The sequence below is a fragment of the Ursus americanus genome, chromosome 17, assembly GCF_024610735.1.
Source record: "Ursus americanus isolate L20-20 chromosome 17, mUrsAme1.1.p, whole genome shotgun sequence".
NCBI classification, from domain to species: Eukaryota; Metazoa; Chordata; class Mammalia; order Carnivora; family Ursidae; genus Ursus; species Ursus americanus.
In genome coordinates, this window is record NC_142143.1 from 50,135,496 (window position 1) to 50,149,547 (window position 14,052).

A 14,052-nucleotide genomic window follows, 5' to 3' on the forward strand; every position below is an offset into this window, starting at 1 on the left:
TTCCATGTATGCTGTAAACTTACATAAAGAATTCTCAATTTAAAAATTTAAAAAATGTTAAATCCTTAAACATTTTGGTTATATTATTGTCACAGAAATATTTAGGCACAAAGTTATCACATTTCCTATGGTACATTTTCTTCTTTTTAATTTAAATTTTTTAAATTTTTATGGTACATTTTCAGAAGGAGAACTGCAGAGTTAGACAATCAGCACATTTTCAAGGTTTTTGACACATATTGCCAATTTAACACTCTGTTATTTTGAAAAAAACTTGACCTATATTTATTTCCTAAAGCATTTAGAAAAACATGGATGCTATTTTAATAAACATTTTTTCAAATAATAAATGTATTTACTCTTATAATATCTATCATATCTGTATATAATCTCTGTACTCATAGAGTAACAGTCAAAGATTTTAAGATTTTACCTGAAAATCAGTTTTCCAATATAATTTCAATCTCCTTTATCAGCAGAGTCAGACATCTGGGCCATTTCTAAACCTTGTTTATTTTAAGCACAATTATACAGCTTTAAAAGAGACAACGTAGGTAAGGTATATGACTCCAGTTCAAGAGACATATCAAGGAACATACTAGAACTTAGCACCCAATCATCAGTGATGGCACTTTCCCATAAATTATGTCAAATTCCCATCCACATAAAATGGATCTTATTTCATTTATAAATAACCCATAAATTATTCAGAGCCAATTTTATAACTGAAATGTAGTTGTTTAGAAGAGATTTAATATAACATTTTGAAGTAAGGAACTTGATTTTTTCATTTCAAAAGATGAGCTTTAAAATAGTTTGGGAACTGGAAGCATCACTGGAATATATGTCGGTTGAAGCATATGAAATTGCTATTTTGGTAGGTTATAGAAAAGGTAGAAAGTCAGCACATTCTTAAGAATGGTTCCTTAATACACATTCTCAAGGTGACAATTTGAAGTGTAAAACATGGGGTTAATAAAGAGCATTTACTTATTTTCATAAAATCTGATGATGTCTTTCCTTAAAAATGTAAGCTAGCAAATCATGTTAAAGGCATTGCCGAACAAGAACAAAGTAAGGGTGAAACTGCAAAGTCGTGGCAGCTTTTCCTGAGCTGTGTGTAATTGCAAAGTTATCTGTTTTTAGTAATTATCAAACCTGTCCAGGAGAAGTTTGGTTGGCTCCTGCAGTTTCAAAGAAAAATAAAATAGCATTAAGCAGCAGCTGGGCAGCTGGGGAATGAAAAGGGAGTCACCCTACAGCTGGGCAAACAGTGAGGTCAATGAATCTACTACACACCTTGCATTTCTAGGCTTGGCTCTGTTTGTACACCCTGCCTGGAGCAAACCCACATACCATTTGGGTCCTGGTTCCAGTTACATCTTTAAAGAGAGGGTGAAAGAACAAAACAAAACAATAAGTCTTTCTCTCTCTCTCTCAGTTGTCTATATTCTTCTTGCTAACAGCCAAAGGAAGAAATGAGAACATGTGACTCCCATCATAGAAGAAAAGGCATCCCAGACAGCTCTGGGTATCTGAGAATTCTTTTCTATTAAATACACCCTGAAGAAAAGACTTGAACTCTTGCTTTATTTAGATGCTGAGGACCTGTGTAAGCAAGTAATCTGCACAAACTAAGCCTTATGAACTAAGGATATTGAGCTGGCTGCCAGCATGGGGTTTCTTATAAGCTAGTCTGGGTGAAAAGGAAAACATTCTTGACCTAACACTAGCAAGAAAAGGGTGTAAATATCCCATCATAATGTGGTTCAGCACAATAGCTGAGGATTTTCTACCCAGCTCAATGGTAATTTCCAGAAGGAAATTTCTTTGTTCAGTTTTCCAATGTGACTTAAGGTTTCCACTATTTTCTAAAATGTTAACAATGACAATGAATGAATTTTAAAAGTTGAGGAGAAAAACACTAAAAGCTTTTTGAGAACTCTAATTGCAGATAATGAATGCAAGTACAAACTACATTATTTAAAACATAAGCTGTTGACAGAAGTTAAATGTGTTTTGTATTTAAAATAAAATAACAGACAGTTTTCTCTTTTTCAAAGACGTAGAAGAAAGCTTTTATTTTTTAAAGGTGAATTTTGAATACATACTGCAAAGAAAAAAAAGCTTCTCCATCAGCGTAATGCAAGCACAAGAATTTGCATACCAAATGACATGATAGGCATATATCCATTTAAATGTACTCCAATAACATATTTTCCTATTTGAATTCTCCTCTACTAAAACCTCATGCATAATTCTCCATTGAACACACTCAATTTATCTTTCCTACTCCATCTTTTCTTAACTGCAGAAGAATATAGAGAAATAGATTTCTTTGTGACTGTGAAATCCTATGCAAAAACTTTTGCACAGAAGCTGTTAATATTTTTTTCCTTACTGACACACCCATATAATGTATCTGACACTACTCTTGTACTTTAAATCAAAATGATTAAAATATCTATAGTAAATTTTAATATTTAGTGTCATGAAACCATTATATATCCGAAAACCATCCACATGTTTGGAGAAGATCAGTATAGTAAGGCTATACATTTTACTTTCTGACTAACTGGCACAGAAGTTAGCAGGCATGGTTCTAAGAATGGGTCTACTAGTTACCAGGTGTGGGGAATTTATTTTACACTTCTGCTAGCCTTACAAGGTCATTGTGGACATTCAATTGTGCATCCCTAGGTGTGTGTGCATGTGACAAACTTTACTGAGTACTTACAATATGTGTGTGTATGTATGTAATGTACATCATTAATATATATGTGTAATATGTATATATTTAGCTAAAGAAGCATTATATAATGCTTATTATGTGCCAGACACCATTCTAAGCATTTTACAAATAATAGCTTATTTGATCCTTCTAAAAAACTCTTATGAGGTATGTACCTTTATCCTTCCTATTATACAGATGAGACAAGTAGGGCCTTGAGAGGTGAACTAACTTGCCCAAGGTCACATAGCTGGTAACTGGCAGAACAATGGTTGAAACCCTGGCAGTATGGTTCCAGATTGGGTGTTCTAGACTGCTATGCTATAGCCTTTGGAAACTCTAAATTACTATACAAATGGAAGGCCTCTTTAGCTGGGGGACATAGCTACTCTTGATTATATTTAGGAATAGAGGGAAAGAGGGCTGAAAGATAATTATTTATTCATTCACCATTTGCTTGGTATTTACCATCCATAAGGCAATGATGGGTATAAAAATAAGGACTTCGTTTCCTACTTCTTAGAGCTTAAATTTTTGGAGATTAAAAAATGAGCCTTGGAGAGTCTGATGGACACAGATAAAGGGAGAGGACATTCAAGCTGGAGGGATAGTACCAGCAGAGGCAGGTGGAGTAGGGGGAACACACAGGTATGGTGGGCATGTGTAGACTATGACTTTGAGAAGGGGATCTAGGGAAGGGCTTGAAAAGTGGATGGTTGGGTAACTGGGCTGGAGGATAAGACTGCAGAAGTTGTCATGGGCCAGATCAGGAGAGCCTTGAAACCTCAACCAGAAAGTTTTAAAAAATATATTCTATAGGGGTTCATGAATCTACAGAAGAGTAAACGGTATGGTCAAAGCAGTACCTTAGCAACAATTTGGTGAAGATATGCAGGAGGATTTGAGGTGTGAAGTAACCTCATTTAGCATAAAACAGGAGGGACTGGAAAGAAGGAGAATTCCAGGATAACAGTCACAGGGCATTTTCCCTGTTCTTATTCTCTCTGACCTTTTCTTGGTATTGACACATCTTCTTCCACCATGGAGTTCAACACCCTCCCAGTCTGGTCCAAACATGGGCCCAAATAGCACTTTGTGCACTACTCTAAATTAATCACTTAACACTCTCTCCTCAGAATGTGTACTTTCTTGCCCCTGTGGCCCTTTCCCAAGCCAAGCCCACTGCCTACAACGTCCTCCCCAGGCACGTTGTCCTAACATTTTGACTCATCCTTCAAGGAATGTTCAGATTTCACCTACTGCTAAGTGTTCCCTGGTTTCCCAACGAGAGCTATCGTGTTCTTCCAACCGCCCAGACCTTCTCACTGACCACACTTCGGACTCGCTGCTATGTGTCGTAGATACCTGTGTATTATCCAGTGTCATGGACTGTCCTTAAGTTCAGCTACGGCACCAACAGTGTCTCGCGCACCTTTGAATTCTTGATACTGCCTTTAGACAGTGGCAGTAAAATAGGCATTTGGTGAGAAACAAATGAAAGGCAGGAAGCCATTTTGCAGTCAGCTTGTCCATTCGTATAGTCATTTAACAAATATTTACTAAATACCTAGTATGTGCCTGGCATGATTCTTCTCCCTCCCCAGCATCCAAAATAGCATTGCCAATAAAATACCTGGGATTGGACTAACGAGATGATAAATAGCTCTAAATTACCGTGAGATAAAGTTAGCGTGGGAGTTCATGGCCCCTGAAAAAGAAAGGCGTGGTGGTTGAGCTGAGAGGAAATGAAAAGCAGTATGTTAGTGATAATATTTCCTAATTCCATACGTAGCTTGCTGGCTTACTAAAAGCTCTTTTGAGAAACTACATTTTTGGGGTTTCCTTAATTGTCAGCGTCCTAAGATAAAGATCTCTTTTCTACAATCAATATGCAAGAAGCCTCGAATTGTAACTGAGTTTCTGCAGGTGCCAGACTAACACCACCACCGAGTTAGGGCCACAGCCTTGAAAGCCCATTCCTGTTGTTTCCCGGCAAGTTCTTGGGTTCCCCGGGAAAGCAGGACCTCCGGGCCATCCTACGCTGAGCCTGAGGGGCTGTGCTGCAAAAGAACCTGGCCCCTCCAGGGGCCGCACAGCCTCAGTCCAGGTTATGGACTCTGCTTGGCCATGTTTGTCTCCGAGGGCTTATTTTAGACGGGGCAGCGGGCAGGAGGTACCTGTCAGAGAACACTCATTCCCACTGCATGCCAGGATCCTTCCACCTGCAACCTTGGGCCTTCCTGCTCTTTACAATACTGAGCCAACCCTGGTGATGAATAGTGTCTGGAGCAGGCAGAACCAGATTTGAGTTCCTGTGCTACCGCACTTCCTAGCCGGCAAGCTTCTTTAACTTTTTTGGACCCTAGTTCCTCTGAGGTAAAATGGGGATTCAATGAGAGAATGCATAGAAGCACATAACAGAGTGGACAGTTTTGATTCTTGACAGTTTCTAAGGTCCAGTGTAGAGTAAGTGTGTGGGCTCTGGAGCCAGATTACTTGGCTTCGTGCTCAGGCTCTAAACTAAGAGGTATAGCATAGAGGTATGTTGTTTCTTCTCATGCGTGGCATCAGGGCTGGAAAATTTGCTGATCTCTGAGGTACTGAGTGGTCTGTAGGACAGGCACGATGATGAACTCTCATAAATCCATCTCCTCTTCCTAGGCTGATGTGGCTCTCCACAGGTCAATAAAAGCAGAATTTACAAAATTCTTTTTTTTTTTTTTTTTTTAAGATTTTATTTTCAAGTAATCTCTATACCCAACGTGGGGCTCAAACTTACTGCCCCAAGATCAGGAGTCTCATGCTTTACCAACTGAGCCAGCCAGGCGCCCCAAGATTATCATTTCTAATAGAGGTAAAGAGAAGGAAACTGGCGATGTTTCCATTTATGCCATTTATGCATAAGTTAAGAATTTTAGCAAAGCTCTTTAGAATGAGCAAACAGATTAAGAAGAACAATTAAACAGCATGAGATGCTATCTTTACGGCTAGTTTATCAAGGAAAACTTGAGGTATGTTGTGGCTCCAATGAAATCAAATCAGTACAACAGTCTGAATTTATCATCAAATTACATTTATAATTCAAACAAATGCTTTGAACAAAAGACACTGTCTGGGACTCTGGACCTTGCTGACTAGGGATTGCCAACCAACCAAAAGATGGGGAAACAGAAATGCAGAGAGTGAACACAAGGGAAAACAGAGAAAACATATATGCAAAGGGAAGAAATGTGGCTAAAGAAAATAAAAAAATAATTGTATTACATTTAGTGTAATATTAGAGATTTTGTTTCAGGAGTAATTATAGAGAGCACTATTTCAATGGAAAGAACTTAGGTCTATGAAATCCAATAAGCCTGGATTTTGATCCTCGCTTTATACAAAACAATTCTGTAACCTCAGCCTTTCTGACCCTTGGTATGAGTCTTATCTACTAGAGATAACAACACGAGGTATCCCTACAAAATCAAAATTAGAGGGGTAATCAAACTGTGTCTCTCAAACACCTTGAAAAGTGTGGAATGAAAGAAAAAGTGCAAACTAGAGGCCAAATCATATTAGGAAAAACTGATCATGTAATTACAAGTCTCCTTTCTAAGAGGATTTTAATAATATCCCGCTAAAAGGAGACTAGTTGATGAAGTTCAGAGGAAATAATATAGGATGGTATTTAGCAGTCTATAGGAAAATAGAATCCATGCCATCGTTAATGTTTTTGTTTTGTATCAGAAATTGACTGTTTTCTTCTCCAGCTTCAAAGAGCCTGTGTTCGCGGAAGGAGTATTCCTGTTTTAGGATCCAAGGGTGTGAGCCCTCAATCCACCATGCCCACCCATCTGACCTGGGGACGAGACTACTCATCTCTGTTAGCCCGCAGCTTTCTCACCTATAAAGGCAGTGTTGGACTATATGATCCCCTGGTCTTCTCCAACTCTAAAATTCTGTGAGTCCATGATTTCAGATACTAATCTTGCAACAACTAAATACCATAAGAATTTATGATTTAAGAGTGTGTGTGTGTGTGTGTGTGTATAAAATACTTCTCAGTGGCTAAAGGGACTGATTGTTTTCTATGAGGGTAAATGGCAGATAAATTCTAACCGAAAGGAAAAGCCAGTGTAACAAGAAATTATACTAATTATCTCCTTCTGCTTCTGTTGACTTGAGGCAGCAAGTAGTACACCACGCTATGCTGAGAATGTAGGATTCCTCCTACAATCCTCCAGGGGCTCTGATGCCATAACTCATCTGTGTTGTTGCACAGAAAATATCTAGAAATGAACAATGCCTGGATAGTCTAACACACTGTTATACTGATGAACCTTATTCCAGGATATCTATCACTCTAGTGACTTTAATTAGCTCCCAAGCTGATTAGTGATCAATCATCAAGTGCTCATCAAGGAGGAAAACCCAAGAACTCTTTGGTGGATGCTGGGGTTACATACAGATTTGCCACATGCTTTTAGTTTTTATTGTAATATTTAAGTAAAAACAGGGCATTAGTCGTCTTTTTCAAAATGCTAAATTTAACAGTTTTAAAGTGGCACTATAAATCACAATTAGTTTCACAAGATTTTGCTACTTTAATAAAAATTTTTAATAAAAAATGACTAATTTATCCTAAAGAAGATAAATTATTGTGTCTTATCAAAAAGAAAATGTTTCTATTTGTAACAAGAGTGACCTGTACTTATTAATCTTAATCTGTCCTAGCTCTATTTGCAACAGTCACTAGAGGCGGTTTCTAATTTAAGTCTTTGAGTTATAGATAGAGGTTATTGGTTTTGTTTATGAACTCTTGACGAACATTCATATTCAGCAAACATTTCCTGATCCCCCTACTATGTACCACAAAGAGGCTTTGTCCTATTTGATTCCATTACATTCTATTACTAGAAATCCAATTACATTTTATTCTTTATTATTGATACCAGCTCATTAGTGCCTAAGAGTAATTTTTCATGAGAGCAATTAATGTGGTGTAATATCTGCTCACTTCAAATTATCAGAGATTTCTAACATGAAATAAATGTCACTGTATCCAAAAATTCTGATTTTGTAAAGGATATTTTCCTTGTCTCTCAAGTACTTCATATGGTGGAAAGGGCAGAGGATTTTTAAAAAAGTCCAAGGTGCTACTAACTACTCCCTTTATTTTTACATCAATGATTTGCTAATGCTCTGGCAATATTCAAGCACATGGAGTTCCCTGCACAGGTGACGTGGTTTCACACATCTGTGCTCTCCCACATGCACTAATTGCTTCTGGAACACCCTTCCCACCCTTCATCACTAAAATCAGGTGTCACGGTCTCCAGGAGGCTCCCGGGTGACTCTAGGCTTTGCACGGAGCTGCGGAGACCTGTCTCTCTACCTAGTCCAGCATGTCACACCAAAAATGGAAATATCTCACTAGTCTAGCTCATGGGTGACAGGGCTGCGTGCTTGCCACGGATGCATTTCCAGGACCTATATATTTGCTGAGAGGCCCCTCCCAGCCGATCGGTATATATTACTTGGATGCAGTAGAGATGACCCCATAACAACTGCACAGCAGAGGCAACAACGCCTTTAGTGCGTTCCATTTAACTGACTTAAAGAAACAGAACAGACTCAGATTTGGGACAGATGTCATAAATCCCAGGACATTACAGATCACAGGCGTCCTCCACATATTTGCTGGGCAACCATCCTCTGAAGAAGGAGAGCGTGGTCTTAAAAGATGGCCTGTTTTGGGGCGCCTGAGTGGCACAGCAGTTAAGCGTCTGCCTTTGGCTCAGGGCGTGATCCCGGCGATCTGGGATCGAGCCCCACATCAGGCTCTTCTGCTATGAGCCTGCTTCTTCCTCTCCCACTCCCCCTGCTTGTGTTCCCTCTCTCGCTGGCTGTGTCTATCTCTGTCAAATAAATAAATAAAATCTTTAAAAAAAAAAAAAGATGGCCTGTTTCACCTCTCACCAGCTCTAATAGTTAAACTCAGGCACAGACTACCTGGGTTCAAATCTATGTTTTCCCTTTTAGAATGTTTCCTCACCTCTAATTGGGAATAAGAATAGTACCTGTAAGGCTGTTGTGGAGATAAAATGAATGAACACGTATCAAGCACTTGCAGGAGTAGCTGACACACAGTGAATTCTTAATGGATGCCATTATAATAAATGAAACACCCTTCTTCCACATCCTTTAAGCCCACAATGGCCTCAGCCCCACCGAGGCTGACTTGTTTATTTTCAGACCTGAGAGGCTGAGAGCAGAGGGATGGTCTTTGTTTTGTGCATCAAAGAAACAGAGCTGCAAAGAGACTTAATTCTTGCCCAACAAGTCAACAGAGAAAAGTCAGTGATAGAGAAGGTCATTCACAAAGCCCTTGTTTCAAAAGGGCTTTTCAGACAGTCTTCAGAAGCACTGAAATACAAGTTTAATCTACTGAAAAAAATGCCCAAGAGCTGGCACCTGGAATTCTTATTAACCAGGGCCGCCCCGAACACAGAGGTAAAAGTGACAATGGGAAAGGTTAAAGTAATTGGCAATGCTGAGGGGAAAGTATACATAAAATGAAAAGCCAGAGAATTTACTAGAATTTCAAAGTTTCCTGCAATATTACATATTTAATTCTTTTCAGGAAAATGTTTCACATGCCTTCAACATTGAAAGAGGACGTTAGCTGCCTCCATTTTGACCTCAAACTTGCTAGCGGGGGTTCTTTCCAGCTAGCCTCTTGGCTCAGGGGAAAGACCCTAAGGGCAAAGCATTCCCTTACGGGAAGCAAAACTACCTCTTCAAGGGGTAAGGGCTGCCCTGAGCCAGCAAGACCCCACCTATTGATTGACTCCAAGACAATGATGGATTTGACCTTCACGGTCCACCTGCAGTACCCACCCACCTTTGCCCCACCTTTTCCTGGTATAAACCTGAAGTATTTTTGGCACTCTGGAGACAGTCTTTGAAACACTAGTTACTGTCTTCCTGGTGTTGGCCTCACTGAAATAAATTCCTTTCTTGTTTCACCACCATTCATTTCTCTGCCTTTGGATTGTGTCCGCCGCGAGGCTGAACCGGGTCTGTTTGGGACCTCCGGAGCCAGGGGCTCTTGCTCCCCTGTACACCAGCTACAGCATTTCATGTGTGCATTAGACACTTAAGTTGTAAGGTTTAGAGCGTGAAATATTTAAACTGACACAAGACACTTGGAATCGTAAAATGAAAGCTCTACAATGCTTAGAATTGCAGCATCAACCACAATGGAAAAACTGTGTTGTTTTTTTTTTTTTCATTCTTTCAATGAAAAATGGTCTGGATTTGACACATATCCTGTGCCTCAAATCTAATACATCTCATTCCATTTATTTAAAAAAAAGGGTGGGGGGAACAAAGAAGGAAGGTGAAAGGCCTTAATCTGTGCAAAGGAGTTTTATGAGTTTTCAACTGCTTTTGACGAGATGTCTAACCATTTTTCTAAAAGGTTTTCTTTCTTTATTTGGCAGGGAGAGAGTACAAGCAGGGGGAGCAGCAGAGGGAGAGGGAAAAGCAGACTCCCTGATGAGTCCGGAGCCCGATGCGGAACTCGATCCCAGGACCCTGGGATTATGACCTGAGCTGAAGGCAGACTCTTAACTGATGGAGCCACCCGGGCACCCCAGATGTCTAACCATTTTTTGCTGCTCTATGTTCATGACAATTTCATTTTGGTACTCTCTGGAAATCCTTCAACTCCTGACTTGTCCTTTCTCTCTAGATATGGGTCCAGAAGGAAATTCTATGAATATGCCTCGAGTTCTTCCAAATTGTATGCATTGGCTCACATTGCTCCTTTTGCCTCCAAAACCTTCCCCACCCCCTCTCCCTCTCTCCTATCACTGAAATCCTGTCCATTTTTACCTTTTCCTCTCAGAATTTTTCTCAGTTCTCAGTGTGTCTCAAATTCTCTTTGGATCTCCAAACCCTCTGCCTGAACCTCTGTTGGTACACAATGGTCTACCTTAGGTTATTGTCACCAACAAAAAAAGAGGTAAAAGTGTTTGCCTGGTCCGAGACTTCCTAGTTGTGTGACCTTCGGCAATGTATCAACCTCTCTGTGCCTCACCCACCCAGGAGGCTGTTGGGGGAATTTAAAAAGCTCATTATGTAAAGTGCTTAGAATGGGACCTGACAAAAGTTAGCTGTTAACTACATTCTGGTTGAGCTTTACTTCTAGATTGGAAGCCTGACGGGGAACTCTCACTTGAAGCAACCAACATAGAAAACTATATACTAACCTGAATTAAAATAAAACCTGGGTTTCAGTTCCAATCTGGGACTTTAATCACTTAATCTGAGTCTCTGTAATATTCTCCTTAAATGAGGGGGTTAATTTGATTATTTCTAAAGGCCCATTCAGCGCTTAAAATTCTACTGTCTAGAATTCTACAATCGGCCTGCAGTAGGATGAAATTCAGATAATCACGTGAGTTAGAAAATCATATATTAAGGTATGCTGAAATAGATACAAGTGAATTAGATCTTGATTTCTGCCACAGGATTTTTCCATTTTTACTGGTGAACATTTCTGGTCCATTTGGAGATAATAAATCCAAGCAAAATGCCCCTAATTTATTCTATGTATATGTATGTTATCTCTATATATATTTGGGCTTGTTAAGTAATGATAAACAAAGCTAAATACTTTACCCAATAAAACAAAACATTGTGATTAAGATGTTAGTTACTAAAGCAGTGCAATTACTTAAAAGTCATAATACTGTATTTTAGAATGTAAATAGGATAAAATACTCTTTGAGAAGAATTCTTGGTATGACACATCCTTTAGAAATTTTTTGTTTTTCCTGAACTATACTTTCTAACATTTTCTTTTTCACTTCTAAGCCAAATAATTTTTTCCCCAGTTTATATTGCTTACTTCTTTTAGGAGACAGTCTTATTTGTAGTTCATAAGCACCAACCATAACTAAATCTCAAATCGCAGAGAGAAAATGAAAATTCCAAGCAGGCACTGGGAATCATTTGGCTTCATCAATTAGCAGGGTGTCCTAAAAGGCATCTATGTATAAAGTTCTTTTCAAACAGCTGTCCTCAGAGATTCATGTAACAGAAAAAAATTTTATTAATCCAAAACACTTTGGGAGGAAAATGAAGCCAGGCTAAATTTGCTAACTTAGTCTCCAAAGTCAGTCTGTGTCAACCCCAAGATTAGAATTCAGAAGTTGGCAGAGTCATCTGATCCCAACACCTCTCTCTCTTTCCATCGAAGTGTCTAGTAATAATATGCCAGAAGGATATATGTGAACACTATGTCAGCCCAAGATCTCTAAATAGACTGCTTTTAAAAAGTTTTCCAGGTGGCATCATGGAGAATGTGGTATTCCCAAGAGGTTTTCGATTTTGGAGCTTTTTACGTTATCTTTTCTACCTTATTTCTCTTTGTTCAGTGTTTTGTTTTGAGATGAGATATTTTTGTAGTCCATCCTAACGGAATGAATTTTCACTTTCACTACAAAGATATATATTTCAAATACTTAAAATGCCCTCAGGCTAAAATAAACACTTAGCCAAAATAAATAAATAAATAAATAAATAAATAAATAAATAAATAAATAAATAAAAACCCTCTTTGAGGCTCAGAGAAAAATCTTCTGCTCTGTGGTGGCGAGTATCTTGGGCTCTTTCGGAATGACTTTCCAACCTTGCCTTGGGCATGTTTCTTTGTTGCAGAAGAATGCATTAGCTCCTGGTTCGTGGGAGGTTCACAAGCCAGCCAAGAAAGCTTTCCTCAGCAGTCCTCTGAGGTGGAGTTTTCAAGGAAGGGCTTGAAATAATAAACAGTGTCTTCCCTCTCATCCCTTCTAAAAAATAATTAGCTTTTTATTTTAACATTTTAAAGAGATAAGTGGTTCAAAGATATGTAAAGGCCAGGGTGGATATCTGTGAGCATGCAGCAACCCCATTTTCCAAATCCCATCGAAGATGCTCGGCACCCTCTGGGTTTGGACTAGGACAGCTTCCATTTTCTGCTCACATTTGTTAGGCAAATCAGACGTGCAGTTCAGAAGGAGGAAACAAAGGTGAATGGAGTATCCAGTAATAAATCCTTAGCAGTAATCACTGTGTATGAACACACAGCTGAACAGGTGGTGTTGACACATATAACATTAAAGATAAATGAAAGACTGCATCTTAAAGATGCACCCCAAATGAACATACCCCAACATTAAAGCTTAGAGTGCAAAGCCATTTGGGTTTCCCATCCTGTAACCGACCCAGACCGGCTGGAAAGCTCGAATGAGTTTTTACAAGTGTCCAGGAGAGCATGCAGTGTGAGTTTTACTTAAGAGTTTTACCTATCAGATCACGTTCCACCCTTCCTTCCCCCACTGCCCTGCACATCCTTCCCTAAGGCAGCTGTCGGGTGGACAACTGATGGGCCTTAGGGACGAAGCTGGGTTTAGATTGTCGAGCATTCATTAACTGTGATCCTGAGCTAATCATTCTGAGCTCTAGTTCCCATTGGTTACACTGGGATTAGGAATACCTGCTTCACAGGGCTGCTGCAAGAAATGAATGGGATAATGTGCTTGCCTCATGATAAGGGCTGGATAAATCTTCATTTTCTCAGTTCTTTCCTCTTAATGTTACTGGAAACTGAGAATGGATGACCTCTTGACTCTGGCTAGCCATGTGTGTCACTGATGTATAGGGAGGGTGATGATCAATTACACATAATTAACAATCAATTTCATGTGGATTTATCATGACGGTCTGCGTTAATCTTTGTTAGAATTTGCTTACTGAGGATGGTAAGCTCTTTGTTTTTTAAAATGCTGAGTACAATGCGGCAAAGCAAAGAGATATTAATACAGGACAGATCCTTGTCTTTCTGCTAAAATGCAGCATAGCCTTTTGAGATTTTAGTATTAGGGGAGAGTCTTAGCATTTTAAACCACTATTTACCAGACTGATGAAGGCAAACTTTGTTTTGAATGCCCCCTCTGACTTTTCGTGTCACCCTTGTTCTGTTTTGGCTTTTCCACCTCCCCACTAACCCGATGGCCGCCCTGCTCACATCTACTAGTGATCTGGTTTTCTTAGGGGAAGTTACCTTTTTTCTCTTTTGTACAAAAGTAATATATATCCATTATAAGGGAAAACCATATGTATGTGTGTATATACATATGTAAAAGTAAAAGTCATGTGTAATTACTGTTGATATCATCCCTGAGCTCCACAGACAAGGAGCTGTTACCATCCCCACTTCACTAATGATGAAGAGGATGACACGACCAGTATGACACAACAACTAACATTTATTAAGCATTTACTATGGG

The 14,052-nt window shown here is 39.2% G+C and overlaps 1 protein-coding gene across 3 annotated transcripts in view; it reads right to left on the bottom strand.

Annotated features, from left to right (window-relative positions):
• Positions 1-14,052, bottom strand: part of SRGAP1 (SLIT-ROBO Rho GTPase activating protein 1) — a 257,927-nt gene that overhangs the window by 82,853 nt on the left and 161,022 nt on the right. The window lies entirely within an intron of this gene.